Source organism: Marmota monax, unplaced genomic scaffold (assembly GCF_021218885.2).
Source record: "Marmota monax isolate L192 unplaced genomic scaffold, Marmota_monax_Labrador192_F-V1.1 WCK01_AAM20220418_F8-fsc00051, whole genome shotgun sequence".
Lineage (NCBI taxonomy): Eukaryota > Metazoa > Chordata > Mammalia > Rodentia > Sciuridae > Marmota > Marmota monax.
The window spans coordinates 185094-200283 of record NW_026695202.1 but is presented as its reverse complement, the minus strand read 5'-3'; the positions used below and the strand labels follow the sequence as shown (position 1 = coordinate 200283).

Below are 15190 nucleotides of genomic sequence, written 5' to 3'. Positions count from 1 at the left end.
GATTTGAAACTGGCTTGAGTGGTGGATATAGAGGTTCGGTAATGAACTCTGGTCTGGCTCAGGGGTGAGGTGAGGGGCCAGTTTTTGGAAATCACCTCTGTCCCTCACTCTCCCATGGTCTCTACTGGAGGGAACCCAGTAGCATAAACTTAAGTATAAACTTAAGACATGTTTTTAACCATTTAACCAGTGGCCTAGCCAGTCTTTAAAGCTTTCAAATGGCTCATAGGCCACACATACACACACACACACACACACACACACACACACTCATATACACAACACTGGACTGTCTAGTAGGTGTGCCTACCCTACTAGGTAACAGACAGAGTTTCTAGGGTCATGTAATCTAGCATAAAATGGCCGTGTCTTCTCGTCCCAGAAATGCAGAAATGTGAAATATGGTAGAATATTAGCAACACTAAGTGTAATTGCATCTTAAAATTTAAAAGTTTATCAACTCAGTAAATTTTTATTGGGATCCGCCTATAAGTCAGACTCTATGAAAAGACATACAAATATTAATAACCACCACCCCAGAATCCAGCTTTGAGATCATCTCCTCTAGCTTTCCACCGCTCCAACTGTTTTCCTGTCCCTCACAGAATGCAGTGTTCCCTCCTCTGTACTATTTATTGCCTTGCAAGCACATTGATTGACTGGTCATTCTATGTTGTCATTTGTATTCATTTCTTCATCAGATAGTTACAAAGGGCACTCCACAAGGTACTGATGATACACTGGCAAGCAAAATAGAAAAGCTTACAGTCTAACGGGTAAGACAGACCATAAACAAAATTCACATGCGCCTATGGCAGAGAAAGGTAGACTTGACCTCCTTTTTCATGCCTTTTCTCCCACATAGGACTGTGGGTTCACTCAGGACAGCAAGCTGTAGCCCTGGGGTCCAGTGAGTAGCTGGCACATGGATATGTGAGGTCTTGGGTTTACGCTGAGGAAATAGCTGTCACACATTTTTCTGGAGAAGATGGATGCTGATTAATTGTAATTGATGAGATAAAACTGGCCCAGAGGAAGGGTGGTCCAGGCATGGAGCTCAGTTTGGGGGAACAGAGTTGAGAACATGAGAGTGGAATGACAGATAAAGGGGAGAAAGGCTGGAGAATATGAAGACAAAAGGACATCTCAAGAACTGATCCCTGGGAGAAGTATTTTCCTCCCACTTTTGCTTCTCTTGGGTTGTCTTAGAAAATATTGCCCTCAGAGAAAGGTGATTTGACGTGGTGGGTGAGAGATGAATGCTGTGTGCGTAAACAAGGAAGCTGCAGCATTTATCTCGTATTTTCTCTTGGGTTTTCTGAAGACATTTTATGACATCAGAAAGGAAGAGGAAAAAAAAAAACAAACCAAGAGTTACATCGAGTGCAGTTCCTTTTATTTGATCTTTCTCTGCTTTTGCACCTTATTTGGGATAGGCCATTACCTTTTAATACCAAATAAAGATGTCATAAAGAAATAGACAACAAATAAAAAGCCCATTTTGACTAACAATTTCAGATGATAACTGAAAGCTGATAAGCACGATTATGCTTGATGAGACAATTTGGGGCTAAAAGCCTATATCTCTCCTCCATGAAATGTTTTTCTGCTTCCTTCTCTTTTTATAGTACCACTTTTCATCTTCTGAGCCCATGTGTGATGGTTCTCCATAATAAGAACTAGGGGCCTGCTCCAAAATCTTGTTTCAGTTTCCTTATATCTAGGTTGTACCTGGAGCCTAGAACACATATAGGGGACATGTGCCAGGCACTATTCTAAACACCCTAAATGCACAAACTCATTAAATCCTTACAACTATCCACAATGTGAGGCTTATTTGTTCCATTTTACAGGTGAGGAATCAGAGAGGTTATGGGATGTGCTGAAAGACACTTATCTGCCAAGGGGCAAATCAGGATCTGGTTGCAGAGGCTGCCCTCTTAGTCACCCCACTTGCCTGCTTCTCTCTATACATCAGAGCCTCCTGCAGGTTGGCTCTGCTTGAGGTCAGCCCAAGAGGAACTCTGCCTGGAATGCTCTTCTTGTTTCCATGCATCCCTGCAACCTCAGCTCAGGGTATATCTCCCTCCAAAGCTCTTGCTCCACACCCCATCCTCACCCTGAAATGCAGTGTGGTGCTATGCCAGAGGAGGAAGAAGAAACCATTGAATGGATGAAGAGGGAGATGTGCTTAAAAGCCTTCAATGTGTTCAACATCATCATTGCTTTCTCTTAAGCCTCTGAAGTGAGACAGACCTCAGTCTATGCTTCAGCACTGCCACTTACTCTGTGGTGTTGGGGTCATCCCTCAACTTTCCTGGATCTTGGTTTCCTCATCTGTGAAATAGGTATAACACTATAATTACTCTTTGGGGGTTTCTTATAATTAGGTGAGACAACAAGCAGTGCTGTGCCTTCTGACTGGCATTTCTAGGCTCCCAGAATTAGCTGTCACCACTACTGTCGCTTCTATCATATTATATCAAAATTATCTGCCTATATTCCTGCCTTGTCTGTATGAGTATCTTGAAGGCACATATCAGCCATGCCCATCTCTGTATTATAGCACTAGCATAGGGCAAAGTACAGGACAAACACTTAAAGTTAAATCAAAAGAGCTGATTTCTGGAGGACACTAGCCAGTCTAGGAGCTATGGAACTGTATCTCATCTCCTTAAATCTTGACCCTATTCTTGCTTCTTGGAGCCCTTTCTGTCCTCTCCATTTCTTTCAACTTCCAACAGAGCCATTCCCTTAACATTGCACATTTAAGGCTCTTCTGGTGGGGCATGGAGCAGTCTCATTTTCTCTGTCACTGTTTCCAACAGGAGGATTATGAGAAGGAGCACTGAAGACTGATATTTCCCTATATCATATTCTTATACTTTTCTTAGCCACAAATAACACAAATGAGATTGCACTTATATGCATGCATGCATACACATGATATAAGATGAAAAATTCTGGCCAATATAAGACTTGGAGCCCCAAGATTCTGAGCAGGGCTCAACGTGGGCTGATAAACTCAGTTCTGTGCCTATATATTGCTGAGGAGGAAAACTTGTACAAACTATGGAGGTCATTTGACCAGATTCACCAAAAATCCGCATGTCCTCATTATATATCCTCTGACCCAGAAATTAATCTTTTAGAAATTTACAAATATACTTACCCATGTGGGAAGTGACAGATGTGCAAGAATGTTCACTATGGCATGGGTTATAATAGAAAAAGTCTTGAAATAACCTAATAATTCATCAGTGAAGAGTAGGATAAACAAATACGATACAACTCTACAGTGAGATACTTTAAAGAGATGAAGGATGCTCAGTGAAAATATTTAAAGTCTCTCAGATAGTACCAGGAGGAAACAAAATTCAAAACAGCTACATAGTTATTTGTATCAGAGGAAAATATCCATATAAGGAAGCACCCAGATAGAAATATATTGACATACATATTTTCTGGTGCATACATAGAATGACCATTGAAGGGTATATACACATCTGGTTGCCTCTGGGAGAACAAAGTGGCTGGAAATTTGGAAAGGAAATCTCATTGTGTACACTTAGGAAATTTTTATCATGTATACTACCTATTAAACTGAAAAAACAATTTTTTTAAAGAAAGCCTAAGAAGAAAATGTGTTTATATTCTAGGTCTATCCTTACCATCCCTCTGAGGGATAAAGAAGGAAATCATCTGAACTGGTGGAGGATCGACTCTGAGACCACAGCTTGGTACACACATCTCCTTGTTCTACCCCTTTGGAGGGATGGTATCATTTCCCCAAATTCATACAACCAGCAAGTGGCAAGAAGGGATTCAGAAACCATCTTCTTTGTTCCAAATCTCTCAATTCTTTGAAAAGGAAACCCCTAGGAGCACAGGGCTGCCTTTGTGCATAAATATGTGAAGGGGATCTTCTGGATGCCTCACTCATGCCCTGGGAGGAAGGACCCCTTGACCTGCTCAATAAGTAACGGGCAGATTGGAGCCTGAAGCCCCCAGAGTCTCAGCCAGCCTTCTGCTTCCTATGGTGGTGAGAAGCCAGGGCTTTCACTTGGGGTGCTGGGGGACTGGGATCCCCATATCCTCTAGGCTAGGAAAGAAGGAATAGGAGGAAATATGCCTTGCAAATGAGTGTTAGCTACTGACCTCCTGGAGTTGTGTTTGCTCTTTACTGATAGGTTCTTCCTATATCAACTGTTCACAGCAGGGCTATAAAATACTGTAATACGCTGGGTTGTTTAACAAGTAAATATTATGCTGGCACTGTCCTAAGCACTGTCACTGAGTGTGTGTATATATGGAAGAGGGTGGAAAACGGGAAGCTTACAGGGTGGTATGCATTCTGAGGGAGGGATTGCCAAGGTGAAACAAACCCAGCTCCCCTCCTCAGAGAAGCCTCTGTTCTTAGTAGAAAAAATGAGAAACACAAACCTTCAAGGTTGTGAATTGGGGAAAGGGGCTCATTAGTGCTAGATTTAAAATCAGCCTAGTATGAAATGTGCCACTTTCAAAGCAGAAAACAACTCAATTCTTTTTCTAAACTTTCCTCTTAGACTGCAGTTATTAGGATAAGACTCCATTTTCATCATATTCATAGAACCAAGGGACATTTTATAATAGTTTGAATTATCTAAAGTTCAACACTCTTGGATAGAAATTTCTGAGATAATGAAAACATTCTGGGTTGGGGAGGTAGCTCAGTTTGTAAAGCTCTTGCCTAGTATGTGCAATGCCCTGGATTTTTAAGTCCCAGCATTGTTTTAAAAAATTCTCTGTGCACTATGCCCTATAATACTGATCACTTATGCACAGCTACAGAGCCCTTGAACTATGGCTAGTGCATCTGAGAAAGTTAATTTTAATTTTAGTGGATTAAAAATAAAATTTGAACAGCCACATGTGGCTAGATGATACTGTATTGACAGTGCAGGCAAACGGTTGTCTAAGTTGTGGGTGATATTTTGAGCATGCAGGCAGAGACCAGCTACTAACTACCTAAATAATGGAATCTGGACCTTGTACCTTACTATGGCTACAGTAACTTAAGCAGGCAAGCATGAGAGGGACAAAGTGTGCCCTATAAGACCATGTATAATTGCCCGATGACCTGGCTTCAAGTCTTGCTCTCCCACTTAAGTTGTGTGGTCTCAAGAAAGTCATCAAATCTTTCTGGGATGCAGTTACTTTTTAGGAAAACACAGGTCATAAATCTTTAATTGACCAATAACAGGGTTACATAGTATCCAGAATGTATACTCCACCTTTATAAAAGAAAAAAATCCCCTTTCTTCTATTCTCTTCCATCTTAAAAAATATGGCATTGCTATGCACCCAATTTCATAAATCACAAACTTGAAATTCACCCTTGACTCTCTTTCTCTTATGTTTGACACCCAATCCATCAAGTTCTGCAGGTCTTTTCCAACTGTGATCTTGAATCTGGTCCTTTCTTACCTTCTTAAAAGTTCTTCCCAGGAAAAAATTACAGTATGTAATAGCCATTTGAATGTTCTTTATAATTTCACTCTCCCTCTAGTTCATCTTCTATAGAACAAACACAATGATCTTTTAAAAGAATGAATAATTATTCTTAGGCTTTAACTTTCCAGTGAATTACCATAGATTTGGAATAAAGGCCAAATTCCTTTCTCTGGTCTACACAGTTCTTTCCAACATTTGGGTCTCGAATGTCACCAGCCTAGGTAAGAAAGTCTCCCTTTTACCTGAAAATCACTGTTCCTAACCCATTATCTCATTTTATCTTATTATAGTTTATTCTCTGAAATTTTTAATTGGGGCATGAGTGGGAGACACCTGTCTGCCAGTCCACTGTTGGACTCCCTCCCTGTAGAATGCAAACTCCTAATATGAAGGTAGGGCTCTGTCTTATTCCCTACTCTAGGGCTCAAGTGATTAATAAACCATGTTCCTTATGACTCCAAGGCCCTCTGGATGTGTCAAAAATTTTCAGATTATTTGGTAGTTAAATTTTGCCTTTTTATTCCCCTAACTTGAAGTTTCTCAAAATCAGTTTCATCCTATAATAATGTTTGTATGTGATTCTGCTTTTTGGGGGAAATAAAGGCAGTGAAGAGGATTTTTAAAGTTTTTTTTTTTTTTTTTTTTTTTTTAAAAAAAACATATATTAGGGAATTTTGGAGACTGATAAAACAAGTAAGTTTTCTCAAAAGTTTGAAAATTTTAAATCTCTGTGGTTTATAAGTTCAAGAGGAAGTGGTAACTTTATCAAGAAACACTTGACTATTTATATATGGGTCTTTAGGATTATTTTAGAATTTTAGACACATTATTGGACCTCCATATTTAAAAATATAAGACATGTGACAGGAAACAAAGCCAGATAATAGATGAAAGCATTTTTTTTTTCTGGGATAAAGGAGAATGAACCAAGTGTCAGTTGAATTTCTGAATTAATCTGGGGGAATAAAAATGACATGCTTCCTGTTGCTCCCCATTTTGAATAGTAGTGCCTATTGTCACGATTATGTCCTTGTTCCATCACTACATTTCGAAAATGTAGGAGGCAGATGACTTGTCTCTTTGGTTTACAGGTCTCTGGCCACAACCATAAAGCTGTATCCGAGGATTTTCATCTCCAACTAACTTGATGAAGAATAGGAGATCCTGGACCTTTCGAGCCTGATGCAATATTGGGATGGTATCCGTAGGGGACCTAGGATGGGAATGAGTATATTTTCTCTGAGGGAAAAATATGAATAAGTTACAGCCAGAGGGCGCTGTGGTAGATGGCAAAAATGGCTGCAAAGCTCCATGTCTGTGATTCCTCCCTATTCCTTTGTGATGTTAATTTCTTGCTTCTACCATCAAGAGGTAGAGGCAATCTTTCTACCTCTTGTAACTGCAGGACTTGTAACAAGCTTTAATCAACAGAATGTGGGAGAAATTATTTTTATGATGGTTAGACCTAGCTTTCCCTCTTGCCAGCTTAGCCTGCGGCCCCAAGACTGCTAGGCTAAGGTAAAGAATCCTGAGCTAGCTTTTCTGAAGATGAAACCCCATGGAGAGAGAAACCCAGCCAAGAGCAGCCAGCTGAGTAGAGAAAACTGTAGCTACATATTGGCTCCAGGAGGAACCGGTAGAAGATCTGCCCAGCTGAAGCTAGCATAATTGCTGGGGAAAAAAAGAATCACAAGCAAATAAGATGAATGCAATTTTCAGTCAGCAATTTTTGTGGTAGATTGTTAGGTAGCAATAGATAACCAACCTACCTACCTTTTCTGATGGCTGAAGTTGTATTACTTGACAACACAGGAAGAAAAGTAAAGGTTAATAACGCCTTAGAAATAAATATTCAAGTATCCTTCCTAGTTCGACTTTATTTTAAATAGAGATTTCTTTTTTAACAAGGAGAAGCAAAATGATAGTTAACTGTCACTTAAATTATATCCTCATATTAATGAAAGTCTAAAGAGGAACAAAGCAACCAATTAATTTTTTTTTATGTGGCAAGGCCTATTAAGAGTTTTTGAGATTTAGGCAAGTGCAATGCAAAAACTAAATTTTTAATCTTAAATACACTTGTTAAGAATAAAAGGATGAGAAGATTATGGGACCAAATATATAATATTCAAAATTCTGACTAGTGAAGATTTTCAAGCCTACTTTTAGGATTAACATGATAAATTATTGGAATATAAAGCAATGTGAGACATTTTTTTTAAATCCACTCATTTCTAATTGTATTTCATGATATCATCTTTGCTATCTGAGAGTTAATAGGAATTTATAAAATACTTGCTCTTCAGGCTTCCAGGTAAAGATGGAAAATTAATCACTTGCATTCAATTTGTCTCTTTCTCTAAACTCCATGAAAATAATAGTGCTTATGTGTGTGTAATTCAATAAAGGTATAAGTAATAAAGGGAAGAAACAGCAGGAGAAAAAACAGCAACAAAATGTTGGAATGTGCAAACAGAGACGTGGTAACAGTTTTAGATCAGGAAATGCTAAATCTTCAACCAGTGCCACAAAAAAATCGTGAATGATCATATTTATATTACAAAATTCTGTAAAGACTTAGAATTGGGGCACCGGTGACCTCTAGAAGTTGGGTAAAAAGGATACTAAAGTAAATATTTGAAATCTGTTAGGAAGAAATTAGCTCTCCAGATCTTTGCCTGTACTGTAGCAGAAGACTGGAGGCTATTTTACATAATTATTGAACTGTAAGACACCATGCATAGTCAGAGGTAGGGACAGCATGTGAAAACTAGAGGAGCAAGTGAATGTTTGAGGACTGGAAGCTGAGACTCAGCAGCTGTTCCCATCCTCTCGGGCTCTAGAACCCTGGCAGCCTGACCTTAACTTTCCAGGCAGGAGACTGGAAAATGTCCTCTGGGGAATCTGACCAACCTAGGAAAGAGATCTAAAGATACTGATAGTGAAGACTCCAAAATGAAACCATCCAGCCATGTATGAGGTCCCACCTATTATTCAGAACTTTAACTTAAGTTTTGATTTCTTTTTCTTAAATATGGACCTTCAGTCAAAATTCACTAGATATCTGAGGAAGCCTATTAACATAAAAGATAGAGGATAATACAAAAAGACAAACAAGAACAAACAGAAAGAAACATGTTTGGGGAAAACAGGTTATATAAAGTGATAAATATTTTTTTAAAAATAATTAACCCCAGAGAACTGAGAAGATATTTGCAACTTTGGGGAAAAGAGCTCAAAATATGTTTTGAAAAACCAGAACATCATCAAAATACAAATAATCCTTAAAAGTTAAAAAAAATAGAAATGTAAAACTCAATAGAAGCATTTGAAAATAAATTGATGAAATCTCCTAGTGCAAAAAGATATAGATTAATAAAAAAGGACAGAAAGGATAAGAACATTAGAAGATCAGTTCAGGAAATATACTATTTAAAACAGGAATTTCAGGAAAAGAGATAAAGGAGAAAATTATCTAAAACATTTTTAAGAATTATTCAAGAAAACTTCTCTGAACTGAAATGTAAGGGGGCATCCATGTTGAAAGGGTTCACTGAGTATCCAGTAAAATATGTGAATATAAAACCACATCAAGGTACATTACTATAATATTTTAGAATATTAGGAACAAACATATTAACATAAAAACTACCACAGATGAGAAAAGTTATACAGCATTAGGAATTGGAGTGTTTCTAAAGTTCTTAGCAACAATATTGAATTTTAGAAATAAATGGAATAAGACCTTCAACATTCTGAGGGAAAAGAATTTTGGCTAGATATAGAATTCTATACCTAGCCAAACTATCAAAAGAGTGAAGTATAACAAATGTGAACTGGTATACTCCAGTTGCCATAACAAAGTATCACAGACTGGGTGGCTTAAACAACAGAAATTTATTTCCTCACAATCCTGGAGGCTAGAAGTCTGAGATCAAGTTGTCAGCAGTATTGGGTTCTTCTGAGGGCTCTCTCCTCGGTTTGTAGGTTTATAGTAATCTTTCCAGTGTATCTTCACATAGTTTTCCCTCTGTGCTTCTCTTTTCCTCTTCATATAATGGTATATATAGGCCCTACTTCATTTTCAGTTAACTACCACTTTGAAGACCCTGTCTCTGAATAAGGTCACATTCTGAGGGTTAGAATGTTAACATGTGAATTTTGGGAGGATGTGATTCATCCCATAATAGTGTGCAAGGTTTTAAAAAAAATGACCTGTCATGCAATCCTTCTATCAGGATGTCACTAAAGGATGTGAAAAGAGTGGAATAAAAGTCCAGGAAACGGAATAAGCATCACAGGCAGGAGACCCAGAGAACACAGGGATATTGATAAAGGGAAATTCCAGAACAATTTGTACCAGGAGTAGAAGGCAAGAAGTTTAGATTGGAATTTGTCAGAAAGCTGCAGGGTGATTTCCCCAAGAAAATGAAATAAATTGATTATCTGATGCATCTGAACATCTTGAAATTGTGACAACTAGCAGTTTAAGATGGAATTAATGGAAAGTAGAAATAAAACTTTGAAAACTAAAAATCAAGAGAATTTGTTACTTTAGTTTAATCAAAAACAATACTGTCATGTACATCTAAGAATAACAAAAAAAATTTAAAAAGAATTTTAAAAAATGCAGAACAGGAAAATAAGTCATACTGTTCTATGTGACAGCTCTGAGTAGCACTTATACAGTAATAATGATGTAAACACTAATATACATTATAACAATGCTTCTAATTATAATATAAGTACACAAAAAGGATAAGGAATAGGTATCCATTGTAGTGGGAACTGGCAGGAATAAGCTGAATCTTATTCCCTATAGCAGAAAGGCAATAGATTCTGCTATAACTAAAAACCCACAAAAACTCACAATAAAATAATTTATTTAGATATGTGGAAGTAATTACCAAAAGAATCAGCTAAAAGAGTGAAAAGTGGTTGTCCCTTTAGATGAGGAAAGATAAAGAGTTGGTGGGGGTTCCTGTCATTGATGTTCTTCTAACCAAGCTTGTAGGACTATTTGACTCTTCACACTGCATACATAAATAATTCAATTTTTTAAAGGATGATAGGAGAAGAAAGGAAGAATGAGTGGACAGAATGAAGGAAGGAAAGAAGAATGGAAGAATTTCTCTTGAATAATATGTTTGCCAAGGTAGTTCAAGTTTTTTAAAAATAGAATTGTTTAAAAAAATAAGACATTTATTTCGAAATTAAATCAATATCTTTATAATGATTCTTATTGCTTTTAGGGCTCAGTATTTTGTATACTAAATCAGATAGACTAATACTGATATTCCAATTTGGAGGTGGACTTTATTGAAAGAATCTGCCTCGTGGATAGATAGAATTTACTTTTTATGAGCCCTAGAGCTTATAAAATGTTTTCCAGCTTGCAATAGTTTTTTAAAATTTCTGAGCTCCTGGTGATTTTTTTTCTTCCAAATAACATAGCTGGGTTATATCTTATTGATTGGGATGACAACATCATGAAAGAATATAATATCTACTTTATTTGGTTAAAAATAAAAACAAATTTAGGATAAGATCTTTGTTCTGCCAAGCGCTATTTGAAGTTAGAATAGAAACTTCTCTAAGCCTCGGATTCTTATCTTTCAAATAAAGACAACAAAAATGTTTAAATCAGAAGGATGTTTGATCAGGAGATACTGAATGCAACATGCTTATTGCATACATGTACTCGAAAATGGTGATTTTGTATTATTATTAGATGGCTATTTGTCACTTTTTGTAGGGATTTCTGACCCTCGAAGTTTAAACATGTCCCCAGGTACCTGTAATTTGAACTTTGGTCTTGTGAGGATCTTTCTCCTTTAGTGAAATATTTTTACACAAACAAAAATGTGCCAATAATAATATCAAGCCCCAATGTGCCCACTAACTAACTTAAAAAGTAAATACAGATGGAGTCCCTCTGTGTACATCTCTTCAACTGTATTTCCTTCAGAGGTTACCGCCATCAGGGGTTTTTCATGATCTCCAATATGAACTTATTCCTAAAAATACAGTATTATATGCTTTACAACTTCACTTATTCTGCTGCAACTTGCTCTGCTTACTCAATAGTAATGTTGATTCATATTGATACAAAGAGCTATCTCCCCTGCTGCTTAGAGGACCACTATATGAGGACAGCATAATTTGTTGGCTCATCTCTTACTGGCAGACATTTAGGGTATTTTCAATTCATTATCATTACTAATGATAATGTGGTGAACATTCTGTATGATGCAAAGTTGGAAGCATTTTAAGGAAGTACATACCAAGGGATGGCATTGCTGGGTCTGAGGGTATAGTGTACTTGGATAGGTCTCAGGAAAGAAGTGTCAATCAAATTGGGGAATCTAATTCACTCACATGACACAATATCCTGAAGTGATGTGATCAGTGGTGAGCTGTGTGAGCTGTGCAACTAACTTGATGTAAGAATGGTTAGAATTGCTAGATTTGGGGATGATTGATGTAAAACCTTAGAATGGATTCTAGGCACCTTTACAATAACCTCACCTTACTCCTGCGCATTCTAATGTGCTTTCTAGCAACACAGGAAAGCACGAGACGGTATGTGACATAAGTAAACATTACCACCTGTCATGTAGAAAAAGGTTGGCAAATCATTGGTTGGAATCAATAAACAATTTTAAAAATCAGCTACCTTACAAGAGAATATACATTAATGGGGTCAGAGGTTGAAAACCTGCTGATAAGATTCAGTAGATCAAACAGTACCTTTGACATCAGGTAGATGAACACAGAAACAGAAAACCTGGGGAGAGGAATGGTAATCTGGATAATTAAGGAAGATGAGAAGGAGACTGGAAGAGGAAAAGTGTGGGGAAAGAAAGGAGAAAGAATGCCGTAAGAAAGAGGAGAAAAGAGGAAGAGAAAAAAGTGATACCCTGAAACTGACAATACTCCAGACTTAATCTTTAAGACTAGGCCATGAAAATCAACATATAAAGAGTTCACATGTTAGTAAAATCACCTAATTACTTATATATCAGATTGCATTGATATTATTAACAAAAATAGTACTATTTTTATTTTTACAATGTTATTATTATTATTATTATTATTATCATTATTTATAGAACAAAAAAATTAAAGCTAAGGACCACATGCTTTATGAGATACAGACCTGGGATTTGGGGACCCTCTTCAACTGACCCCAGATCCTGTGTTCCAAACAGAGTTCATGTGAACTTAACCATTAACCCTCAAGGGCAGAAAGTGTGATTCATTTGCCTTTGTCCAGGCCTGTCTAATTCTTATTACTCACTGAACTGAAATGAATATTTATAATGAAAACATTGCAATATTCAAATTTATTAGAGATTCAAATTTATTAGAGATTTTATTTGGTATTTAAAAGTGAGCCAGAATTAAGAGGATAGAGGTTTTTTTTTTAAAAAAAATCTATAAACAAGTTAGAAACAATAATGTTTCCTAATTAATCCCCAGATCAGAAAATTCCCATTTAGAATAAGCCATGCCCTCAACCTTCCACTAATTAGGGTGCTACTATAATTCAGTCAATAGTAACATTTTTCTTGAATTACCCAGTGACTGTCACTGCATAAATTTATTATTCAGTGACTCATTCACAGCTACTGCTCAGTCTAGTCTTGGCCATGGGTCTTGTTTTCATATTCTCTTCTAGGAGCTGAGTTGTCCTGTGTGTGGATGACGAGACAAATCTGTCTGCTTCTCTCTAGTTCCTTTATATTGCAGTGAGCAGCAGAGTCCTAGAAACTTCTCCATGCATCTGCAAATTTTGGAAGGAAGTTGGTAAAATCTATCCTCCATAATCTCTCTGTTTTCATTTTTGGCCCTTTTCCCCCTCTTCCACCTTTACGGCTTCCTCTCTCCCAGCTACAGCTCAAATATCTCCTCCCCATCTTTGACTATTCATAATGGGGTATACATAAAGAATAACATTAAGTTTTTCACCTTTGCAAGAGACGTTTTGATTTTAATTGAGGATGATATAAACCAAAGAATTAAAGTCAAATTATAAAAGTCCGTGTATCCAGGGAAAGTGTTGTATATGAAGTTATCTCTTTCTCCCTTGTTATTCTTTTCTATGGCGCTATAACACATCTCTAAAAATGACATTTCTGCTCTGCTGCCCATCTCTCTGACATGCTTTGTCAGTACAGGACTCTAGAAGGAGACTGGGAGGAAATAAGAGGTTATGGGACTTGGTCCTTCTAGTTCACCTGCCTGTTCCTGACAATGTTCCCCTTGCAGTGATCCTTCAACTTCACAATGACAGTTGGTTCCAGTTTCCAGCTTTAAAAGAGAAAACCACTCCCCAAGATAGACTCCCTGCACTGTCTCAGTCCTGGGGTACTAGCATCAAGAGATAGCATCTCATCATCAGAGGTCTAAGCTCAGCTCCACTGGGACAGTCCTCTGGGCTTCTTGATTCTGATTCCTCAACCTTTTCCTTTAGCTCTACCAACCCTGCGTGCAGTAGGGGCTTCACTTCTTGTGGTTATTATCTATGTGACTTTATCATTTCCATTGTGACACTGTGATTCTTCACTTTCTCATATTGCTTCTCTGTTAAAGTAACCACTGAGTTTCTATTTCCCTGAATGGAACCTAAGGGATTCAGGGAACTAGAAAATGAAATGGTCTTTGGGAAGGAGGTCTTCTCTCTGTCCTAGGCATGTACACAACAAAATCTGACAGAATATTGCACAAGATAATGAGGGTTTCTAAAAGTGACTTCTGAAATACTCTAAAACCAAGCCTGATTTTAACTCTACAGAAATTTCTCTCACTTCTACTCAGGTCCTTGTTAACCTACACAGATACTTCTTTTTCTATACATGTAGGGGTTTTAAAACAAAGTAAAAATATATATATATAAGATATCATCTAAGTCCTAGATGAAGTCACAGACTAATGAGCTATATAAAGTAACAGAACAAAAATAATTAACATGGGGTGTCCCTGGGTATATTGTATTGATTCCAAATTTGCTGCTTGTCCTTGTGAGGATCATGGGTCCCTATCCATTATCATGTGACTTATAATCCTTTCCCTGGAGGATTAAAATTCCTCACCCCACTAATACCACCTCTGGCCTCAAGACTTATTTTGACCAATGGAGTATGAGCAGAAGTGATATGCAGCACATCTGAGCAGATACTAGAGTAGCTTTGCTATTACTTTGTCCTCTGCCATGAGAATGCATGTCCTAGGTACAGGTTGCTTGTTCAGCCCAGATCTCATAATAAAGAAGACAGGTGACACAGATCTGAATTGATTCACAGCTAATATATTATGTGTTAAGAAACAAACCTTTGAGTAAGCCTCTGAAATTGAGGTTTGTTTTTGTTCCTGAAGCTGAATCTAGAAGGATCTGACTTCCATAGTCCCAAACCCAAGAAAGATAATCCTAGCAGTTATGGCCTAAAGAGGATGGATTTGTTTTTTCTTGGTAGAGAAGTTATGTCAATCCATATAACAAAGTAATGAACAAGAGGGATAAAATTTGGGGGTGAGGAGCAACAATAAAAAAGAAGAAAAGCTATACAGGTTGGGGTGGAGGAAAAATGTTATTGCCAGGGATAGAGAAAAGACTCACCTGTGTAAGGCTCACCTGTGAAGAAAGGAGAGGAAAGGATGATAATAAACAGTTGCCAAGAACCATATATGTGAATCC

General features: G+C 37.4%; 1 protein-coding gene across 5 annotated transcripts in view; it reads right to left on the bottom strand.

The window, feature by feature from the left end:
• Nucleotides 1–15190, bottom strand: part of Ano4 (anoctamin 4) — a 191340-nt gene that overhangs the window by 84346 nt on the left and 91804 nt on the right. The window lies entirely within an intron of this gene.